The sequence below is a fragment of the Polyergus mexicanus genome, unplaced genomic scaffold (assembly GCF_030449975.1).
Source record: "Polyergus mexicanus isolate NDT 795.1 unplaced genomic scaffold, iyPolMexi1.0 SCAF_65, whole genome shotgun sequence".
NCBI classification, from domain to species: Eukaryota; Metazoa; Arthropoda; class Insecta; order Hymenoptera; family Formicidae; genus Polyergus; species Polyergus mexicanus.
This window is the reverse complement of record NW_027223385.1, coordinates 37,501-42,500: the sequence shown is the minus strand read 5'-3', so window position 1 is coordinate 42,500 and position 5,000 is coordinate 37,501. Positions and strand designations below refer to the sequence as shown.

Below are 5,000 nucleotides of genomic sequence, written 5' to 3'. Positions count from 1 at the left end.
GTGCGCCGGAGATACCGCCAGCGACGGGACTTTGACGATTTTCGACTTTCCGTAAACCGGAGGTACCGCCCGCAAACGGGTCGGTGCGTGGTCGACAGTCCGTGCGCCGGAGGTACCGCCCGCGACGGGACTTTGACGTTTTTCGACTTTTCGTATTCCGGAGGTACCGCCCGCGACGGAACTTTGACGATTTTCGACTTTCCGTAAACCGGAGGTACCGCCCGCAAACGGGTCGGTGCGTGGTCGACAGTCCGTGCGCCGGAGGTACCGCCAGCGACGAGACTTTGACGATTTTCGACTTTCCGTAAACCGGAGGTACCGCCCGCAAACGGGTCGGTGCGTGGTCGACAGTCCGTGCGCCGGAGATACCGCCAGCGACGGGACTTTGACGATTTTCGACTTTCCGTAAACCGGAGGTACCGCCCGCAAACGGATCGGTGCGTGGTCGACAGTCCGTGCGCCGGAGGTACCGCCCGCGACGGGACTTTGACGTTTTTCGACTTTCCGTATTCCGGAGGTACCGCCCGCGACGGGACTTTGACGATTTTCGACTTTCCGTAAACCGGAGGTACCGCCCGCAAACGGGTCGGTGCGTGGTCGACAGTCCGTGCGCCGGAGGTACCGCCCGCGACGGGACTTTGACGTTTTTCGACTTTTCGTATTCCGGAGGTACCGCCCGCGACGGGACTTTGACGATTTTCGACTTTCCGTAAACCGGAGGTACCGCCCGCAAACGGGTCGGTGCGTGGTCGACAGTCCGTGCGCCGGAGGTACCGCCCGCGACGGGACTTTGACGTTTTTCGACTTTTCGTATTCCGGAGGTACCGCCCGCGACGGGACTTTGACGATTTTCGACTTTCCGTAAACCGGAGGTACCGCCCGCAAACGGGTCGGTGCGTGGTCGACAGTCCGTGCGCCGGAGGTACCGCCCGCGACGGGACTTTGACGTTTTTCGACTTTTCGTATTCCGGAGGTACCGCCCGCGACGGGACTTTGACGATTTTCGACTTTCCGTACTCCGGAGGTACCGCCCGCGACGGGACTTTGTCGATCTTCGGCTTTTCGTACATCGGAGGTACCGCCCGCGATCGGATTTTTAACGCTTTTTATAATATTTACAATGTTTTTTCGTCTAACAATGTTTTTAACGATGTTTTTTCGCCTTTCGTTTTCAGCGACAAAGTCTCGAGCGCGTGGGTATTTCGACGCTCGCACTCATAAGCGACCGTGCGTAGTACCGTGCGTCGCCGACCGCCTGGCCGCTCGGTTGGGTATTATAAGAGGTACGTCGCGCTCGGCGCGTCGGACCGAACCGAATCGGACGAACGGGCGGTTGCGCGTTCTTCGCGCGGCTCGCACGATTCTTGCGTTCTTGTCTTTTCGAGAACGTTTAAAACGAACGATACAGGAGAGATTTATTATTGTTTAAGAGGAGAGAAGAAAACACAAACGGCGATTTGTGTTGTGCTTTATCGGACAGAGTCCGAGTAAAACGTCTCTATGAGGGAAGAGACTATTGTATTTACGCTCTCGTCGACAAAATTTCGACGAGCTCGAGCTCGCGCTCGCTAAGCAAAAAGCCGTGTCGTCGCCGACCGCCTGGCCGTCCGGTTGGGTATTATAAGAGGGTACGACGTGTCGCGCTTCGGCGCTTATTCTATGCACACACTTTTATTACGAGCACAGCATTGCCACGAGTCGGTGTCGCAAGACCGAATGGCTCTTATGTGGCGCGCACGCATCTAGTGTGTTGGCCGCGCGATTCCCTCTCGTCTTGGACGCAGCAGCGGAATCGTCGCGCTTACCGAACGTTTACTCCACGGATACGAGTGGCGTGGAAGGACGGATTACAACGTTCTTCCCGCACGCTTTGTACGCCGTAGCGAAATATAAGTGCGTGCTAAAAGCACGATAGCACATTTATCCTCGACGTCTAAGCATCGGCATCGTCGATCTAGCGTCAGGGTAAATCGCGCGGTCCTCGCGATCGCGCGTTTACATTGGGAGAATGAGAATGAGTATGATCTTTTTATAATACACAATATAAAATGGAGAATGATCTTGAAGTAAGAGAGGAGGAGGTTTATTATATACACGGACCGCCTCGCTCCTCTCACGAAGACGAGACGCACGCATAAAGTGTGTTGCGTAATAAGTAAGTAAGTAGATAGAGAGTGTCGCCGACCGGCTAATAAAGACCGGCGGCGCGAGAAGTAAGAGCTTAATAGCGACGGGCCTTCGGGCTCGCTCGCGAGTTACCGCTCCACGCGAGTAACCGAACACGAAGCTCCCTGGTTGATCCTGCCAGTAGTCATATGCTTGTCTCAAAGATTAAGCCATGCATGTCTCAGTGCATGCCGAATTAAGGTGAAACCGCGAATGGCTCATTAAATCAGTTATGGTTCATTAGATTGTACCCACATTTACTTGGATAACTGTGGTAATTCTAGAGCTAATACATGCAAAACAGAGTCCCGACCAGTGATGGAAGGGACGCTTTTATTAGATCAAAACCAATCGGTGGCGGGCGGTTCGCCGTTCGTCCACCGTTTATTTTGGTGACTCTGAATAACTTTGTGCTGATCGCACGGTCCTAGCACCGGCGACGCATCTTTCAAATGTCTGCCTTATCAACTGTCGATGGTAGGTTCTGCGCCTACCATGGTTGTAACGGGTAACGGGGAATCAGGGTTCGATTCCGGAGAGGGAGCCTGAGAAACGGCTACCACATCCAAGGAAGGCAGCAGGCGCGCAAATTACCCACTCCCGGCACGGGGAGGTAGTGACGAAAAATAACGATACGGGACTCATCCGAGGCCCCGTAATCGGAATGAGTACACTTTAAATCCTTTAACGAGGATCCATTGGAGGGCAAGTCTGGTGCCAGCAGCCGCGGTAATTCCAGCTCCAATAGCGTATATTAAAGTTGTTGCGGTTAAAAAGCTCGTAGTTGAATCTGTGTCGCACACCGTCGGTTCACCGCTCGCGGTGTTTAACTGGCGTGATGTGGGACGTCCTACCGGTGGGCTTAGCCTCGCGAGGGGCGGCCCAACTAATATCCCGTCGCGGTGCTCTTTACTGAGTGTCGAGTCGGGCCGGTACGTTTACTTTGAACAAATTAGAGTGCTTAAAGCAGGCTACCTTCGCCTGAATACTGCGTGCATGGAATAATGGAATAGGACCTCGGTTCTATTTTGTTGGTTTTCGGAACCCCGAGGTAATGATTAATAGGGACAGATGGGGGCATTCGTATTGCGACGTTAGAGGTGAAATTCTTGGATCGTCGCAAGACGGACAGAAGCGAAAGCATTTGCCAAAAATGTTTTCATTAATCAAGAACGAAAGTTAGAGGTTCGAAGGCGATCAGATACCGCCCTAGTTCTAACCATAAACGATGCCAGCTAGCGATCCGCCGAAGTTCCTCCGATGACTCGGCGGGCAGCTTCCGGGAAACCAAAGCTTTTGGGTTCCGGGGGAAGTATGGTTGCAAAGCTGAAACTTAAAGGAATTGACGGAAGGGCACCACCAGGAGTGGAGCCTGCGGCTTAATTTGACTCAACACGGGAAACCTCACCAGGCCCAGACACCGGAAGGATTGACAGATTGATAGCTCTTTCTTGATTCGGTGGGTGGTGGTGCATGGCCGTTCTTAGTTGGTGGAGCGATTTGTCTGGTTAATTCCGATAACGAACGAGACTCTAGCCTGCTAAATAGGCGTACCTTATGGTATCGCGAAGGCCCCCGGCTTCGGCTGGCGGGTTTTTACTACCAACGTACAAACAAATCTTCTTAGAGGGACAGGCGGCTTCTAGCCGCACGAGATTGAGCAATAACAGGTCTGTGATGCCCTTAGATGTTCTGGGCCGCACGCGCGCTACACTGAAGGAATCAGCGTGTGTTCCCTGGCCGAAAGGCCCGGGTAACCCGCTGAACCTCCTTCGTGCTAGGGATTGGGGCTTGCAATTGTTCCCCATGAACGAGGAATTCCCAGTAAGCGCGAGTCATAAGCTCGCGTTGATTACGTCCCTGCCCTTTGTACACACCGCCCGTCGCTACTACCGATTGAATGATTTAGTGAGGTCTTCGGACTGGTGCGCGGCAATGTCTCGGCATTGCCGATGTTGCCGGGAAGATGACCAAACTTGATCATTTAGAGGAAGTAAAAGTCGTAACAAGGTTTCCGTAGGTGAACCTGCGGAAGGATCATTAACGTTCCGGAGGTCCTGCTCTGCGTCTCGAGTCTTTTGGACGCGCGCTCGCAGCAGTCGGCGACTGAATGGACAAAGAAAACAGATACGAAAGTAAAATGGAATTGACGGATTATATCCCGCATGTACTAATACGACGACGCGCGTCGAACGCCGCGCGCCTCTGCGACGACCCGAGAGAGAAAGGGAAGCCAGCAGCAGAGCGCCGTCGGCCTTTTTCGGTGCGGTCGGCGTCGTGCGAGCGGGATGGAGGAGGAGAGGATTATCCGAGACTCTCTCCTTAAGCTTCGTAGCCGCAACCGGCGTCGCGTCGCGTCGCGCGCGACCCGTTGAGGCTCGTTGCGCAAATTGCGAAATTACATGAATGCGATTCGGAGCAGAAGACGCTTTCCCGATCGCGCTCTTGCCAAGCGCAGAGTTACGATCCGGCGTTAGCGCGTACCGGTGGTAACCTACGCCCGTCCGTGCGTCCGCAACGCTCGTGAACGCGCCCCTCCCCGCACCGGGGCAGCGGTCAGCGTGTTTGTACGCGAGCGCGCGGCTATCGGACGAACGGGCGAGAGGACGGATCACACCCGATCAAGTCCGACGGTTTCTTCAAAGAACATTCCGCCCCGGCTCTTCCAAATATATATATTATTATATTATATGTACGGGGAAGAGACGCTCCGATCGCGAAACAACTTTTGTGCCGTAGCCTCCCCAGCGGTGGCGGCGGTCCGCGCGCGTGCTCGGACGCGCGCGGCCAGGCTGATCGAAGGGCCAACGATTTTATCTCTCTCTCTTCGGAGA

General features: G+C 54.4%; 1 non-coding gene across 1 annotated transcript; it reads left to right on the top strand.

Moving 5' to 3' along the window:
* The first annotated feature begins 2,288 nt into the window (after positions 1-2,288).
* On the top strand, positions 2,289-4,209 carry LOC138943955 (small subunit ribosomal RNA). The gene has a single exon (XR_011448597.1). It is a non-coding gene; the product is annotated as a small subunit ribosomal RNA (ribosomal RNA).
* Positions 4,210-5,000: the final 791 nt, after the last annotated feature.